The sequence below is a fragment of the Myxine glutinosa genome, chromosome 8, assembly GCF_964187855.1.
Source record: "Myxine glutinosa chromosome 8, kmMyxGlut1.1, whole genome shotgun sequence".
NCBI lineage: Eukaryota > Metazoa > Chordata > Myxini > Myxiniformes > Myxinidae > Myxine > Myxine glutinosa.
Genome location: NC_136268.1, coordinates 38,069,879 through 38,089,430, shown reverse-complemented (window position 1 = coordinate 38,089,430; position 19,552 = coordinate 38,069,879). Strand labels below are relative to the sequence as shown.

At 40.6% G+C, this 19,552-nt stretch overlaps 1 long non-coding RNA gene across 1 annotated transcript; it reads right to left on the bottom strand.

The window, feature by feature from the left end:
- Positions 1 to 17,042: 17,042 nt before the first annotated feature.
- On the bottom strand, positions 17,043 to 17,580 carry LOC137432053 (uncharacterized). Its single transcript, XR_010985388.2, has 3 exons — positions 17,517 to 17,580; positions 17,197 to 17,357; positions 17,043 to 17,104 (listed from the first exon to the last, which is right to left on the bottom strand). It is a non-coding gene; the product is annotated as an uncharacterized LOC137432053 (long non-coding RNA).
- Between the last annotated feature and the right edge of the window lie 1,972 nt (positions 17,581 to 19,552).

Sequence of the window (19,552 nt, the reverse complement as noted above, 5' to 3'; positions counted from 1 at the left end):
AAACCATTGATAGAGTAAATTTTAGGATTACCGACCGAGATAATCGTATGATTTCTTTTAATGGAGAAATTATATCCATCAGAATTCATCTTCGTGAAGTTTTCTAAGAAGTAAATAATGGTTATTGTGAGGAAACACGAGTTGAGAAAATATAAAATAATTAAAAAGGATGGGGAAGGTATGTTTCCTTTGCCATATCGTGAGGGTAAAGGTATGTATCTTGGTAGAGGATATTATAAACCAAAGAGACAACGAGGTGTAGGAGAACAATTTTAGAAATAAAGGAGATGGGATAATTGATACTCTAATGGGTATAGGTTCAACAATTCTTAAACATAAGGACCTGATAGGTTCAACCGCTTCTGCCGTGGGAAACATAGCGAGTTCTATAAAGAGTATAAAAGACGCTCAAAAAGAGTCTCATAAATTACAAGCTATCAAAGAATTAAGAAAGGTAAAACTCAATTGTCTCCTCAAGAACGTCAAAAAATAATTAAAATACTTGGGTCGGGATTTCAAAAGTTTTAACATTTTTTTACTGCATAAATACAAGTATGGAAGTGATTGATAGTATCTATGATTTGGATGATACCATTATCATCTCAAACTCTACTAAAAAGGAAGACTACTTTAAGGTAAATGCTAATACAGGAACAGATTGGAATACAAACGGAATAAAAAGTTTTGAAATAAATAATCAACAAACTTATTTGAATCTAGCCGATAGTTTCTTGTTGTGTAAATTTTCATTCACTAAAGCTGCAAATAACACAAACGCTACACTCGTAAATGATTTCTTCTGGAAAATGTTTGATAGTGTTCGTTTGTATATTGGAACACAAGAAGTTGAAGCGGTTGATTATGTATATGCGACATCTGAAATGATGAAAGTTACGCTGTGTTCGTTTAGTGATAGAATGGGTAAAGGTTCTGTTGAAGGTTTTATCCCTGATATGGCTACAGGAACAAACACTGACCCTGGTTATAATCAAAGAAAGGCAATGTATAACGATGATACAAAAGCCGAAAATAGTTTTACCATAGCCGTTCCCCTTAAGGGTTTATTTGGAATCTGTGATTATGATAAAGTTCTGTGCAGACTTAAAATTCGATTTCAACTACAAAGGAACGATAATGAAAATAGAATGCTTTTTGATGTTGCTAATGCTTTTGGTGATAATAATAAATTTAAAATTAATGACGTGTTGGCATATCAGTGAATATATTCCTAATCTTAAAACAGAAGAGATGTTGAATAGAAGACTTAACTCAAAGACCCCGCTAAATGTATCATACCTTAAAAGAAGATGTCAACACGTTAAACTGAATCAAACTACCTACACGTGGAATTTGGGTGTTCTAGAAGGAAAGCCACGATACCTTTGGCTTATTTTTAAGAAACCAGATGGAGATACTGCTACTGATAAGAATAATGCTTTGAGTGATAATGCCAAGGTGAAACAACTTCGAGTTTCTTTGGATGGAACATTTTATCTGTGAGACAGATTGGAAATTGATTGGGAAAAAAATGATTACACAGAAGCCTACAAATCCTATCAAAAGGTATGTGAAAGTAATGGTAATAATGAACCCGTTTTGGATATGGTTGCGTTTCAAAAACTTCATACAATTTACGCAATTGACTTGAGTGCTCAAAAGGAAACTATAAAGTCCAATATAGTAGATACTTCTCTATACATTGAAAGAGGGGAGAGTGAAGAAGTTGATACATATTGTTTGCTTTTGGAAGAAACGGAATTGCAGATCAATATGGATAATGGTGTCATGATTAATCTTACATAGTTTTTTCTAATAAATAAATGAGTAGTAAAGTGGGGGTATATGTTAATCAGGTTAATCTTAATAAACTATCATCTTGTATTAAAGAGCAAAAGCCTTGTATGATTAACGTTAATGCAATTCAGAGAAAATGAGCCATTAGAATTGACACACATGTTAGACACACATGTTTTACTTAGGAGAGAACAGATGAAAACTTTGAACGACACTGGTCATCTTAAAATTAAAATGTCAAAACCTACGTTGAAAAAGTATTTAATAAAAGAAACGAGCGGAGGATTTCGCCCGTTTCTAATTCCTTTATTTGCGGGTTTAAGTGCGGCAGGAGCCTTGACGGGAGGTATTTCAGCTGCGGTAAAAACCGCTAATGAAAGGAAGGCTCAACTACAAGCTCAAAAGGAGTTGGAAAGGCACAACAAAGAGTTGGAGAAACAAATTATTGGAAATGGTGTAATTGTGGATTTTGCTTAAAAACTTGAAAGCCTACCTGATAAAGCTAGATTGTTGTTTGGAGATATGCTTTCCTCTATCGCTCAAGCGGGTGCTAAACTAACTAAACGGGGTAATGGATTGTATCTTTCTGATAAATAAATGGAACAGTGGTTTAAACAATTTGGAAAGAATACAACATCAAATATAGAACTAGCTAAGTATTGTAAAAAACTAAATATTGATAATGTGGTTATTTGTATGAGAGATGAATTAACAAAGTTGTCCAAGAATACAAAGAATATTATTATGAATTTAGACACACAGAATGGTTCTCATTGGGTTTGTATTTATAATAGTCAGGATAAATATTATTTTGATAGTTATGGTCTTCCACCTCTTCTTGAAGTACTGGATTTCTTAGAGAGTGGTGTTTATCAAACATTTCAAGTCCAATAATTAAATTCAAAATGTTGTGGTCAATTATTATGTTTATATGTATTATTTCAACTCAACAATAATGAAAATTTTTATGATCCTATTTTTAATCTAATATAAATGACTTATGTTGGGAAAGATGGTTCAACCTTTGGGGTATCTCAAGAGTTAGATATTGATTTATCAAATTATTATGCAAAGGCACAGGCTGAACGACAAAAATACAATATAACAAAAAATATTAATATGAAAATTACTTATAAATTAATCAATTATCCAAGCCCCACAGATGCGAATGACTTAATTCGATTCAGTGATTTATCACAATATTTATCTTTAAATAAAACAGCACGTTTTGTTAAACAAGTAAAATTTACAACCACAACACCTGGTTATACAGACCATACACCTTTCCTCATTAAATTTAACTATCTGCTTACAATTGAATTTCATAAAGAAGGACATATAGTTAATATGCGAATAGATAAGTGAGGGTATGAAATGCCTGATTTAGGCTATAATTGGTCTTTTTCAATAAACTTAGAAGACCTACATGATTTTAATCAGTCTCGTAAAGAAGAATATTATCCGCTTGGTGAGGATAAGGAGTTATGTGGAAGTACAATTAGCAAACAACAAATACATGATTTCAAGAATAGAAAATCATATGACAGCAAAACAATAGTTAAGATGACAAAGAAGGAAGGTAATGAGATAAATATAGAAAGACGAGGAATACAAACTGATTTGGTAGTGGGAAGATGGGGTGGTATTACCTGTCATAATATTAATCTCACATATATTTCTGATACATAAATGGCAGGGAGAAGACTACAACAGAATTATAATTTTTGTATTCAGGGATACCTACAAGAAAAGGGTGCTCGGTTTTACATACCTTATGAATTGGAACATATACATGGAAATTTTGTAATTAAAAACTGGCCTTATACTGATATTGCTAAACCCACAAATAGAGACTTGATTAAAATATTAAATAAAAATGAACTTCTCAAAGTTATGAAATATAAAACTCTTTTAGAAATCATCAACAAATCTTATTGGTATCCTATTATGAGAAAAATAATTACAGATACAAGAATATCTCAAAATCCATATGAATATACGAGGTGTGTTCAAAAAGTATCCGACCTTTGTTCATAAAAAATACTCGTATCCAGATACAACAAACTTATACTAATCTCCTTCAAAGTAGTCCCCTTGGGCTGCCACACACTTCTCCCAACGGTTCTGCCACTGTCAGAAGCAGCGCTGGAATGCCTCTTCTGGGATGGCGCGCAGCTGGTCCGTCGCATTCAGCATGATGTCTTCTCTGGACTGAAATCTGGTCCCTTTGAGGGGCATTTTCAGCTTGGAGAAAAGCCAGAAGTCACACGGAGCCATGTCGGGAGAGTAGGGAGCCTGACGAAGCACAGGTGTGTTGTGTTTGGCCAAGAAACTCTGTATCAAATGTGAAGAATGGGCGGGTGCATTATCGTGATGGAGCTGCCAATTGCCCGCTGCCCACAGGTCCGGCCGTTTGCGTCGCACAGCGTCACGAAGGCGACGCAGAACCTCTTGGTAATACTCCTTGGTGATGGTTGTGCCGTGTGGTGCATACTCGTGATGAACCACGCCACTGGAGTCGAAGAAGACGGTCAGCATGACTTTGACATTGCTGCGGACCTGCCTTGCTTTTTTTGGCCTCGGGGATGTTGGATGCTTCCATTGTGATGACTGCAACTTGGTTTCTGGGTCGTACCCATAAACCCAGGACTCATCGCCAGTGATCACTGTGTTGAGGAAGCTGGGATCGCTGTTCACAGTCTCCAGCATGTCCTGTGCGATCTCCAAACGGAGTTGCTTCTGCTCAATCGTTAGCAGCTTTGGTACGAACTTCGCTGAGATTCTCCTGAAGCCAAAATCCTCCTTCATAATGGAATGAACGGATCCAATGCTGACGCCCACCTCGTCTGCAAGTTCTCTGATCGTGATTCGACGATCCTGCATCACCAGGGTCCTCAATTGGTCAATGACGATCTCATTTCGGGATGTTGAGGGCCTACCCGAACGTGCTTCACTCTCCACTGATGTGTGGCCATCTTTGAAGCGGTTGTACCACTCCTTTATCTGTGTGGTGCTCATTGCTTCGTCCCCGAAGGCCTGTTGAATCTTGCGGATCGTTTCCACTTGGGAATCGCCAAGCTTTACACAAAATTTGATGCAGTAGCGTTGTTCAAGTTTTTCCGTCATTTTGTCAAAAACGAAAATCCGACGGCGCTCACTTACACTTCCTCACTCATCGGCGGTCTGCCGTCGAATGACAGCTTCTGCAGGTGGGAAAAAATTCACGCGTGCGCATTAGGATCGCCTACATACGTGCACCAATCAACGCCTCCCTAGCTTCATTTGTTTACGCACGACAAATTAAGGTCGCATACTTTTTGAACACACCTCACATGTATAATATTCTTTGGGGCTCAAACTCAAGGGTAGCAAGGGATGAGGAAGGAGTTGAAGAGGAGAGGGAGGAAAGAGAGAAGGAAGATAGTGAGAAAAAGGAGAAGGAGGAAAGAGAGAGGGAGGATAAGGAGAAAAGAGAGAGGGAGGGGAAGGAGGAAAGAGAAGGACGAGAAGGAGGAAAGAGAGAGGGAGGAAAAATATAAAAAGATGGAAATCAGTGAGATTCATAAAAGATTGAAGATATTACAACAAATAAATCAAACTCAACGCACTGAGGAGGGAAATAAAGAAATGAAAAGTCTAATAGAAATATTCGTTTCAAGAATAACTGTTCCATCACTTCCAGGGAGGAGATTTAAACGAGAAAGTGGGGAAGAAGAAGAAGGAAAAGATTATGTGGTTGATGATGTTGGTGTTATTGACTTTAGTTAGTTTTATTTGTAAATAAATGGAGGAGAGAGTGAAGGCATTCCTAAGGATTCTTTATGTTTTAAAAATCAAGATAGAAATGTATATGTTGAAAACAAAAAAGTTTTTCGTACTCTGTAGGAATTTTTCTGATAAATAAATGAGTTATTGTGTTAAGTGTAAAAAGAAAACTAATACGAATAATATATCGTATGTTAAAGGTAAAAATAATAGAGTTTATGAAAAGGGGATATGTTTAGTGTGTGGCTCTAAAAAGTGTCAATTCATTTCTAAGCATAAAAGTGGGGGAGATATACAAAAGTTTTTGTCGGGGAGTAAATTTACAACAACTGGAAATCCAGGGGAATTACACCTTCCGGGGTATTCTTTCTGTGGTCCAGGAACAAACTTGGATAAAAGATTAGATGAGGCTGACAATCCTAAACCTTGGTCTAATCCTCTAAATAGGGTTGATGAAGTGTGTATGAAGCATGATATTGATTATGGGAATACCACTACATTGGATGAAAAACATGAAGCAGACAGAGAAATGTTGTATAATTTGTCTTTGATACAAAATCCAACGTTGAGAGAGAAAGTTGATAGGTTTATTGTGAAAAAATTGATAAGTGCTAAATTGATACTTGGTCTTGGTTATTCACCCTCAAAAAACTATTAAGCTCTAATGATGTTATCAAGACTGAGGAGCTTTTGGCTAATGAATTACATAGACCAGTAATCACAAAGCTTAAAAGAAGGAAGGTTTATTCTAAAGGCACCGACCACATCTGGTCCACTGATTTAATTGAACTAAATAATGATAAGGGATACAAGTATGCTTTAACCGTTATTGATTTGAGGAGTAGATATGCTTGGGTTGTTCCTTTGAAAAACAAAAGGGGTAATACTCTTATGTTAGCTTTCAGTGGAATATTTAGTAAAAGTAAAAGAAAACCAAAGAAGTGATGGACTGATGAGGGAACAGAGTTCTATAACAAAATATTTATAAAAGTTCTTAAAGATGATGGCATTAAATTATACAGCACCTTTAATGAAGGAAAGGCATTTGTTATTGAGCGTTTTAACCGCACTTTGAAAGAGAGACTATATAAAAAATTCACACAACTCGGTTCTCAACAATGGGTATCTTTAATACAGGATATTGTTGATGATTATAATAATACAGTTCATTCATCAACAAAATTCCAGTTGGTGTTTTCCAGTTGGTGTTGATTTGCAATTCTTGCAAACTTTTGTATAATTTAATCCTTTTCTGTCCCACCGCGTGCGCGGCCTAGTTTATCTCGGCTTCCCTACCCCGATAGGTGTTCTGTGAATTTAAGTTCTTTCCTTCGCTGTATTGCTTATTTCTTAGATTTTCTCTTCTCCCCCTAACTTCCCCGAACATCGACCACTTGTCTAACGTTTTAAATCTCTTCAAAGTCTCTTCACGTCTCTTCTCGTCTCGGGAAGTCACGTGACGTCACGTCTCTTCAAAGCTGTGCATGCGCGCACGCTTTCGAAGTTAATAAGTAACTGTTCACAATTGTGTTTTTGTCGTAATACCGGCTTTACCACAGGTCGAAACTTTATCTTTCTTTCGGTGTGTATGTAACTATTGGTGTGTCTCTAATAGTATTCTTGGTGTTGGTTTTTCATACCTGTGTACAGAATCGTCGGTTTCCTTTCGGCGCTCGCAATTCCTTTCGGTCTCTATTTTTCACGTTCCACGTTCGGTCTCTGTCTTTGTTTTCATCCCAACTCAAAAAAAACAAAAAAACAAATAGATATATATATTCCCTTCTCTGTTCTTATCCGTTTCGTTCTTATTTGTTTGTTCGTTCTTTGTTCACGTCGTTAAAAAATGTTCCATCTGTCCCCTGAAGAATGGTATTCTGTCATATTCTATAACACCTTTTTCTTCTTCTTCTATAAAAGGATGCTTTCGACTTGCTCACCAAATCTATTCATTCCAAAAAAAAATTCCATCTCTTAGTGCATCTTTCATTCATTCCCTAAACTCTCCAGAACTCCACCCATCCTTCAGCATCCTCAAACGTATTTTTGACTCGAAGGTCGCAAGAATCTCATTTTGCAAGAAATGTTCGTTTCCCATTAATCGTACATTTTTCAAAATCCAATCTCACCCCTCCCCTCCAAATCTTCCCCATCACCCATCCCTTTCAAATCTTCCCCCTTGCCCCTCCCATCCAAATCTTCCCCATCACCCATCACTTTCAGATCTCCCCCCTTGCCCCTTCCCTCCTAAACTCCCCCCACACCCCTCCCCTCTGAGACCCTCCCTCACTCCTCCCCTTCTAGACTCCCCTCTCACCCCTCCTCCTCAAAGCATCCTCCCTGCTTCTTCCCCCTTCCAACTCTCACCTTCAGCTCCCTCAACCTTCTGCCTCACTCTTCCCCCTCCTCAAACAACACCTCACTGCGCCTCACCCAATCACCATCAAACCTTTTGTCCGCCCCATACTTCCCTTTCTCCAAGCTGTTCTGAAATCTCTGACGCACCTTCAACAGCTCTCCCTACCTCTTCCTCCTCTTCCACATCATACCGTACTGCTCCCCCCCCCTGTTCTGTATCCGATGCTCCCCCTTCCTCTTCTTTAACAGTATGGACCTCAAACATCCGGGGCCTTCGCTCAAACTTGACTGATCTCTCCATACAGGTTGCTTCTGACAAACCAGACGTGATCTGCTTAACAGAAACTTTCCTCCTTCATGATGTCTCTGATTCCTTGGTATCTCTCCCAGGTTACTCCCTCCTCCGGTATGATAGACCTGAGCCTCGTCCTGGAGGGGGGGTTGCTATCTTTATAAAAAACTCTCTTCCTCACTCGCCCTGCACTGCCCTCTCTCCACCTCACCCCCAGGAATACCTTTGGCTACGGCTTCCCTTTCGCTCCCACCTTTTGTTCATATGTGTGTTGTACCGTCCACCAAACAGTGATGACTCCATCTACATCTCGCTGTCTGATAACATGGACCAACTTCTATCTACCCATCCCAACTCTCTCTTCCTCATATGTGGTGATTTCAATTGTCACCATGCCAGTTGGCTGGGTGTGGGTACCTCTCTCACCAGCCATGGCTCTTCAGCAAAGGACTTCTGTGACTCACTGAGACTGACACAATCTGTCAATTTCCCGACCCGGATCTCAATCAATGGGGCATCTTCTCTTCTGGACTTGGTTATGTCTAACTTCCCTGAAAATGTCTGCTGCTCTTCTTCTGCTCCAATCGGCTCATCTGATCATGTGCTCGTTAAAGTGGACATCTCTCTGACCATTCTCAGAGAGCCTCCTCAGCGTCGACGAGTGTGGCATTTCACTCAGGCCAACTGGCATGGTCTTCAAGCAGCCATCAATCATCTGGACTGGTCTCCCATCTCTACCGTCTCTGACATCAACTCATCCTAGGAATTCTTCCAAAGTAAACTGCTCTCTCTCATGCACAGATTTATCCCATCTCGTCTTCAGTTGTCATACCCTTCCTCCCGTCCATGGTACACGGAATCTTGTGGTGAGGCTATTGCCCAGAAACAACTTGCTTTCGTCTCCTGGAAAGCAAATCCAACGGAAGGAAATCTCATTTCCTTTCACAAAGCCCGAAACAAGTGTGTGTCCACCCTCAGGAGAGCCAGGAAACAATATCTATCCATTCTCAGGACAGAACTCTCTTATCTGTCTCCCTCTTCCAAATCCTGGTGGCGTCTGGTCAAATCTGTTTCTGGTGTTTGTTCCCCCTCCATCCCCTCCCTCACCTCAAACGGCCACACGGCTGACTCCGCGCGTGAAAAAGCTGAATGCCTCAACTCTGTGTTTGCCTCTAAATCTTGTGTCCCAAACCCATCCCTCTCTGTACCCACCGTACCCAGTCGTACCCAGCTGCTCCTGGACTCTGTGTCCTTTCCTCCTGACAAGGTGGAAAAGTTTCTGTCAACCCTCGACTCTGATTCTGCAACTGGACCTGACGGCATCAGCCCACGGGTCCTAAAATCTTGTTCTTCCGCTCTTTCACTCCCTCTCTCTGTTCTCTTCACACTCTCTTTTGCTCAAGGTCATCTGCCATCTGCTTGGAAATCTGCCAACATCACCGCTTTGCACAAAAAAGGTGCAAAAACAGATCCTAGCAACTACAGACCAATCAGCCTTCTCTCAATTATCAGTAAAGTCATGGAATCCATCATTGCTTCAGATATGAAATCTTTCCTCTTCTCCAATGGCTTGATCTCTGATCATCAATTTGGTTTCAGACCTGTAGGCTCCGGGCCAGGTATGGTCCATCTGCACCCCCCCCCACAACTCTCCGACCCTGGGTTTTTCTGAACCATTGGGGTGTCCTGGGGTGGAAATCAACTGGTAACAGTAAATAAACTTGGACTCACTACCCATTTGGTACCTATATTGGATGGTACCCTCAAAACAGCATATTTTTAAATCCGCGTTGCGCCATATTCGACACACGTGTTCTTTTGGTATTTGTGCCTGCTAATATTAACTCAGAATAAAAAGTTATATACCAAAAGAAAGCTGTTCATCTACTGATCATCATAGAATATTGACATATTACTTATAATGGTACCTTAATGGTCATAACTAGTGCTGAATAGCAGTACCCCACTTTAACGTAACATAATTCGGTATCGACCGTACTATTTCATCTTACACACATAATATGAACACATTACACCTGATATGCTTACATGTATATTTTATTGGCTTTCTCCTGTATATCAGCTTTAATTTGATACCAGATACATCCCCATAGCTTCAATTCTCTTTTTTATACAGCGTGTCAAAGATACTACCTGTTTCGCGGGAACCATGAATCATATAATCTCGGTAACAGTCTTTGTCTATATTCAAAAGAACTGCCTATTACACTTATAAATGTCATTCATAATCGAATATCATAATCATACTGCCATCTTATTAACATATTAAACAAGAAAAACTTGTTTATTAATCACAGTAGTTTTTAATATCATCATATTAATATTCATACACTGGGTCAAACACCTTCCACAGAACAGTAACAATGTAATGCTCGAATATTTACTGTAAAAGTAAAAATATTTCTTATTTGAAACTAAATTTTAACATCCCATTGAAAAATTTTTTAGTATCGAATATTTTGATGATAAACCAAACATTATTGCTCAACAACAGATATCATAATAATATTAACAGTCAGTTTTATCCCTACAATTACATATGTATGTCGTACACTCAGTTAACCACATTATATCATATAATACAAGTATCCACTCTCAAAAGAACACAAACAAACAATTGCATTTTGTTAATTATCAACAAAAGTCAAACACTGCATGAGTGCAGTCAAGTTGGCTTGCTTGCACGAATGGCATATGTCCATCATGATCAGTCATCGTTACTGTCACTTTCATCGGTATCACTGTACAAAACACGATCCATATCATCAGGTGTTTCATCACCTGATTCATCATCACTCTCATCGTCGTCTGACATGACCTGAGCTATATCAGCCAGCTCACGCGGAAGCATGTCTCCATCATACCAGAGAGGATCCAGGCAGCCTTTCTCCTCTTCCCAGCCATGGCCTGGACTTGCTTTGGGAATCCTTGGTCGAGGAACGTGAGCTCTCTTCCAAATTCCCACTTGGTGGTTGACCCTTCGGATGTGCTGTGTGAGGCTCCTCATACATGGTGGAATATTGGCCAAGGTGACAGCTTCAAGGAGTGAGAGGACTAGACGTACATGGTCCATGTACGACACCCAGAGCTCAGCAGTTTTCCCCAATCGTCCCTTTGCTACACTCTGTCGAAATGTATCATAGTTATCTATGACCTTCATGATGAGTTCATCCGTCGAGACAGCTTCTAAGGTCATTTGACTGGGGGATTCAACAAGATCTTGCAGTCTTCTAGTTGAGTCGTCAGGGAGGGACGCGAACAGGTCATCAGCATTAGTTTCGTTGAGGTATTCCGCCAAGAGAAGCCTCTCCAAGCATTCCAGCATAAGTTTATGACAGTGTAACGCTCTGTCATAATTCTTTCCCGACATCACACCTGTGATAGATCCACTACCGATCAATCCTGCTTCCAGGAGGATATCTGACAGACCAGACCCAGCCATCTTCTTACCCATCATTTTCATGTAAGCACAAACAAGGTGGAAGGTGCCTATTAGAATGATGTGACTTTCGTACTTGTCGGGGGAGTTCCATACTAGGGGGAATGCCTTCATGCATACCCCCAAATCGAATGTGGTAATGACATAAGGCTGGCCAACTTCTCTGGTGGCCTCTTCAGCAGCACGCAAGCATTCCTGGACAGTTTTGTACTCGGTAATTGGTTGATTGATGACGGGATAGTAGTCTATCGTTGTGAGCTTCTTTGGTATTTCACCTGTCTCTGAGATGAAACCGGTCCAACCAGGAACTTGTTGTTGTGTTTCTGCCTTGAGACGGATCATGATCCATAGAGTCTGGAGTTTGGTCGATGTTCCTCTTTCTCCTACAGATCCTGGATATTGAAGCTGTTTTACTTGAAGTTTCGGGCTTTGTCTTTTGGTCACATAGCAGTCAAGTAATATGGTTGCTTCCGTCAACTGCAGAGAACGCCGTTTGGTCCTAACTTGAGTTGGCCTTGCTGGACCAGATGCGGCATGATCATCACTGACTTCTTGCATCATGATCCCGTGTGCTGTATGAACAGAACCTTTTCCTGTCAGATCATTCACCAATGAGTCGAAATTGTCAAACTCCGAGTGGAAGACAGACGGCTCTCGTGGTGACCTGATGATTTGGTTGGAGAGTTGTGTCGATGACTTCATCACTGATTCGGCCAGTGCAGTCTCCAATTCAAGTGAAAATGAATAACTCTCACAGTGTCCCATTCTATTAAGAAGGGTTATGAGCTTTTCACTTCTGTATAGATGTCTCAGGGACGTGCACATGATGATGTGTTTTGGAAGCTTCCAAGAGCCTTTGGTGGCAGCGCGACAGATATCTTGGCCGATTGATTGAACTAATCGCTGGCTTCGTTGTGACCTTGCTGATGTTGTTCCAGTTATGATGTAGCATAGCAGCTTCTTGAGTGAATCTGGTATAACATCGTCCATTTGTTGGAGATCAGAAGGACTTGGTGGCCATTTCAGTTCTGGGGCATTCGAGAAATCATCCAGAATTGACAGTCGTAAATGGCTACCTGCACTCTCAATCATATCTCTTGATCCCAATTTGAAGGCTTGTTTCACTGCTGTCTGGACGTCAATTGCAGTGCTGAATATTATGTAGGACTTTCCCAGATCACAGAATGATAGTCTCTCCCTGAAAGGCTCGTGGTTTTCAAGCTTCAGTTTTAGTTTGCTGGCTCGGTAGTCAGGATTCGCATATTTGCTGGTTTGCAGGTTAATGACATACATTTGCCTCAGGTCGGATAGTTTCATTATCTTCTTGGCCATTAACACATCCCTTTCAATGGCATCACATACCACATCGAATGCCTGTCTGTGGGCTTCTTCTAATTCTCCTTGATGGTGCTGTGCCTCTTCGTCAGTACTGCGCCATTTCTCTGGCTTTTGCATATATTTCATACGGCAAGTTTTGTGGAACTTTGCCTCAGAGGCAAAAAGATCATGGCCTCGGATCCTCATTAAGAGCGTTTCATCTTGCTTCATTTCAGCCATCTCCAGTACCGGCTTCCAGCCTTCATACTCGAACTGGCTCATCCCCTGGGTAGTCCAACTGCCATGCACTTTCACTTTTTTACGACTTTCCGAAGAACAGAAGATACAGTCTGGCTTAAATATGATCTTGTCACCAGAACTAGTACGGGCCATCCGCTGAGTTGTGGCACCAGTTGTTTCAGATGTACCTGCAGTAGGAGGGTTCAGTCTGTCTAAGTTCATCGTGAAACGCTTGTAACACTCCCAGTGGAAACCATGGTGTTCGGCCAGAGATTCAGGGACCAAATCACATGTGTCCTTCATCATATGCGGAGACTGTGGGGGTTGTGCAAGGCGTCTTTCTTTGACCTCCTGCAGCTTGGCCAATTTCTTCTCAGAATTTTTGAGTCCAGATAACAAGTGCAACTCTCCATAGCTCAGTCCCTTTACATGAGTTATGCACACAATGGGTGGTTGTTCACTCTCACGTGTACGTTTCGCTCGCGCCGGATGTTCCATATTAGCGTTGTTACTTCACCTGCAAAACACATCAAAATATTGGTAAGTACCAAGCTGAATAATTATTATAAATTGCATCTTAATTATAAAAAATATCTTATATTGCATACTTAACTATGTAAAAAAAGGTGTTTAACTTAACTAATTGACTCGTTCTGTCGCTGTAAGAGACACTTAAATAACATAATTGTACAATCTGATGATCTCAATTTACGCAGGATACAAACATGGAAGGATCTGCATGCCATTTTCGTCAAAATTCCTGCAATAAACTACAGTGATACATCAATACAACAATATATTAAGTAACACATATTAACAATACATAGATTTTGTCATGTGTCCAACATATATGTACATGATATACGTGGCAGCATTTGTAAATTGACAAATGCAGCATCGCCTACAATATCACCCCATACCGGTAGTATCTTTGACACGCTGTATAAAAAAGAGAATTGAAGCTATGGGGATGTATCTGGTATCAAATTAAAGCTGATATACAGGAGAAAGCCAATAAAATATATATGTAAGCATATCAGGTGTAATGTGTTCATATTATGTGTGTAAGATGAAATAGTACGGTCGATACCGAATTATGTTACGTTAAAGTGGGGTACTGCTATTCAGCACTAGTTATGACCATTAAGGTACCATTATAAGTAATGTGTCAATATTCTATGATGATCAGTAGATGAACAGCTTTCTTTTGGTATATAACTTTTTATTCTGAGTTAATATTAGCAGGCACAAATACCAAAAGAACACGTGTGTCGAATATGGCGCAACGCGGATTTAAAAATATGCTGTTTTGAGGGTACCATCCAATATAGGTACCAAATGGGTAGTGAGTCCAAGTTTATTTACTGTTACCAGTTGATTTCCACCCCAGGACACCCCAATGGTTCAGAAAAACCCAGGGTCGGAGAGTTGTGGGGGGGGGGGGGGGGGGGGGTGCAGATGGACCATACCTGGCCCGGAGCCTACTGGTCACTCTACTCTGGACATGCTGCTTCTGCATTCTCAGCAATGGATGGAGGTCCTCAATGCCAAACAGGAAATTCGAGCTGTCTCCCTTGACATATCACGTGCCTTCGATACGGTCTGGCACCCCGCCCTGCTCACCAAACTCTCCTCTGTTGGTATCCATGGAAATCTCCACGCATGGCTGGCGGACTTCCTCTCTAGTCGTAGTCAACGTGTGGCGCTGAATGGGTTTCTCTCATCTCCTCTTCCTGTTCAGGCTGGAGTTCCCCAAGGCAGTGTTCTGGGCCCTGTGCTTTTTCTGGTCTTCATCAATGATCTCTCCGACTCTCTTGAAAATCCTCTCTATCTCTTTGCTGATGACTCTACTCTCTGTCGCTCCATTCTTCATCCCTCAGATCGACAGTCTGCAGCCTCCTCACTCTCTGCAGACCTGGACAAAATCACAGACTGGGCAAACAAGTGGAACATGTCTTTCAATCCTGACAAATCTCACACTCTTACAATGTCTCTCCGAAAAGACCGACTGGACAACCCTCCCATCTACTTTCTGAATAATCCTCTCCAAGAAGTTCTGTCACTCAAACTTTTGGGTCTCACTATCTGCCATGATCTTTCCTGGGAAAACCACATTTCAAATCTGGCCTCCAAAGCCAGTCGCCGACTGGGCATCCTCCGTCGTGCGAAGTCCTTCCTTGGCACACCTGAGCTCCTCACCACGTACAAGGCTTTCATCCGCAGCTCAATGGAATACTGCTCTCCCTTCTGGGCTGGTGCTCCTGCCTCACACCTAGCTCGTCTTCACGCTGTTGAAAGCAAAGCATTCAGAATCATTGGAATCTCCCGCGATGAGGCTAACTCCAAGGGCCTTTCACTCACTCACCGCAGGCAGGTTGGTGGTCTTTCCGTCTTCTACCGACTCCTCTCTGGCCTTGCCCCCCCCAGCTCTCTCTGGGCTCTGTCCCGCAAATATTCCTACAGGTCGCACAAGATCTGCCTGCAACCCTCTTATGGTTAAACTGCCATAATCAAGACTCTCTGCTCACCTTCGCTCCTTCATTCCTCTTTTCTCCCACCTCTGGAACAAACTCCCTCACTCTCTTCAATCCCACTCCACCCTCCAGGTCTTTAAAACAGCTGTTCACCACCATCTCTTATCTTCCCCCATCCAAAACCTTGATCTTTTCTATCCCCGATAATTTCACCCCAATTCCACTTTTTGAAATACCAACTTCTGACCTGGAAGTCCTTGGTGTCCTTGTGTTTTATACTTATCCCACCCCCCACCCCCCCACCCCTTCCCACGCCTCCTCCCCCCGAGCCCTCTCCCTCCCACACATCTCCCAGCTCTCAAATGTTGTGTGCTCTCAAGTGTTTGTGTGCTTCCCATTCTCTTGTCTTCCGCTCCCTCTTTTTATATATTTTGTTTGTCTGGTTGATTTGTTTGTGAAGTAAATGTCAGCTCTTTCACGAGCCTCGATTCAGTATACAAAAAAAAAAAAAAAAATAAATAAATAAATCAAAACCATCGGAAACATTTACAAAATTAGAATATGAAAAGGAGATTAATTTAAGAAAACCCAAGTTCAAAGTTGGTGATATTGTAAGAATATACAGATGGAAAAGCCATTTTGAGAAAGGTTATACAAAGAGATGGACCACTGAGCTCATTGAAATTGTTGATGTAATGGATACAGTTCCTTGGACTTATAAATTGTATGATTTACATGGAGAAGAGATTTTAGGTTCATTTTATTCACAATAATTGCAGAAGACAAAGTTGAAATAATCACATTCACACAAACCACAACCACACCAAAAAAAAAAACACATTCACACAAACCACATCCATACATTACACACCCCCCACCCAGATTAGTTAATGAATTCCCCACACACAGCTCAATTATTTAATTAGAAAAAAAAATTCACTCATTCCATAAACCACGCCCACACAAACCACACCCACACAAACCACATCCACACAAACCACATCCACACAAACCACATCCACACAAACCACACCCACACAAACCACATCCACACAAACCACACCCATAATCCCCATCATCCCCCACCCCCCTGTGCGCCGCCACCCTTGACCCTCCACCCCCCCTCATCCCACCCCCACCTTCCCCACACACACACGGAGAGGGGAGGGGTAAGACGAGGGGGGGCAAAGGGTCGTTGGCAAGGGTGCACCTCCCCCCTCCCCCCTTTATTCTCTTTTTATAATTAAGAATTAAATAATTGTAGGCAAAGCTAATATAATCATACAATATTGAAAACATTAAAATCTTTACATTATTAAAACATTTTTCTTGAGGTATATATTCAGTTTCTTCCCAGCACAAGCCAAAGGCAGCTTCACCAGATGTCTTTAGGGTCTGAATCTCTTTCTGTTTAAGACAAGGGGGGAGAGAATATATTGATATAGGGTGAAACAAGGAGAAGGTAAAGTGGATGAGGATATTTAATAAATAAACCATACCTCCAAAAGATCGAGCTTTGTGTCACGGTCGTCGAGATGAAAATTTCGGGTATCACAGGTTGGAAGTAAATAACCACTCTTTAGGATCTCAAAATAGTCCCAATCAAAGTTGTGATCGTGGTCGTGGTCGTGGTTGTGGTCACCGATCTCAACTCTCATCTCTGTTAATGAAGGGTTTGTTTGAGGTGTTATATTCTGTTTAAAAAAATAAAGAAAAAACATGAGGAGGAATGATTAAAAGATACATCGTATTGTCAATAAATAAATAAATCTCAATTCTCGTTTATTGGTGCCAGTCAGAGAGATGAATAATGAGTTACCAGGGGTAGACTATGATGGTTGTTTCGAACAAGAGGCAACATCTTGTCTGTGTCTTCTTCGAGGTTAATACTGCAGACAAAATAAAGACAAATTACTGTGCTGAAGGAAGCCAGACAAAACATCACACACACACACACACACACACACACACACACACACACACACACACACACACACACACACACACACGCACACGCGCACACACACATACACGCATTCTAAGGCAGCCTCATTTAACATCAACGTATTTTATTTTGTATCATACCTTCCACATGAATCTTCTAAGAACGGTGAAACATTGAATAAATTTGTTGGGTGAATATTCTGAGGCCTCCATCTCGGAGGTAGGTTGTTCAAACCCGTATTCAGTTTGTTGTGAAAGTCTTGATGAACAACTTGAAATTCTGCCAGGACCTCATTTAAAATATTCCATTCCTCATGAAGGTCATTCGCAATACTTGAATTGCTGCAATAAAGAGGAAAATAAATAATTAGTCATATAATTAATCACGTACAAAGCTCTCATTAACAGTTTAATACCAAATGAAACTTACCAATATCCTGGTGAGTTGATTTATTCTTCTTCAGAGGAAAGACTGAAATAAGACAAGTTGACGCTCATATCCATCGATTCGCAATGTTTAAAATTGAACGAACACGGCTTTTATGATGTCAAATGTATTTAGGGAAGTGAAACTGCCTGTCAGTGTTTCGGGGAACTCAGGGCGTGTATGTGAAAGACAGGAAACAAAACAATGAAAAATTCTGGGAAGGAATCCAAGCTAGACAACATGACATTTCTCAAAAGTGAGGAGATTAATGAGAAAAGGTTCGAGTATGGTTAATGTATATATGTGCGTCCCTGTCTTTTTTTCTTTTTTTTCTTTTTTTTACTATTATATAAGTGATTGAACCAGGTTATAACCAAACCAAGGAGTGGAGGTGTAATCAACCTTGGTATTTAAATGGAAAGCATAACGAATGTGAGAAATACCAAATAGGTATAATTGAGGAGATTACGGGGGTGAAGGTAAATAAAACAAATAAAAGAATAAATTTCAATACGAATAAGTTGGAGGATGTGAGGAAAATAAATATCTTGGAATGGACAGAAAATTTTGATGGTTGTCAAGAAATCGAGGGAAAATAATTTACTATAATCTTTAAATGATATGTGGCTCGGGGGGTGGTCAAACAAGGTCATTAAGAGAGGTGTATCATTTTATCTTGGTTCAAAAGAAATACTTGGAACAAAATGATAATGTATTATTCGTCAATATACTGGATGGAGACGAGTGTCATAATAAACTTAGGTTGATGCCAAAGGTTGAAGGGGTGTTCATTGGCTCCTTGTTTGAGATTGCAACAGTTGTCAATACACACCAGGGGCTTGATTTGATAGATATTAAACTGGCTAGACTTATTCATGTCTCAGTGGGGGAAAAATAAGGGTGCACAATTTTATGGTCGGACAGCCGGTCAGAAAGTTTTCCCCATTTTTCACCATTCACTCACATGTAAAATTAGAGGTGGTTCAGAAGCAACATTTTCCCTATACTGACAAGTGGTTATTCAACACTAACACAAGTGCAAAAAGTGGTTTTGCAACACCAACACGAGTGAGACAAGTGGTTATTCAACACTAACACAAGTGCGAAAAGTGGTTTTGCAACACTAACACAAGTGAGCCAAGTGGTTATTCAACACTAACACAAGTGAAAAAAGTAGTTTTCAACGCCAGCACAAGTGAGACAGTGGTTTTGAAACACTAATACAAGTGCGGAAAGTGGTTTTCAACACCAGCACGAGTGCGGAAAGTAGTTTTGCAACACCCAAGCAAGTGCGAAAAGTGGTTTCCATTGCCAACACAAGTGCGGACAATGGTTTTCAATGCTATCACGAGTCCGAAAAGTGGTTTTGCAACACTAACACATGTGCGGAAAGTGGTTTTCAACACCAGCACGAGTGCGGAAAGTGGTTTTGCAACACTAACACAAGTGCGAAAAGTGGTTTTTCAACACTAACACAAGTGCGA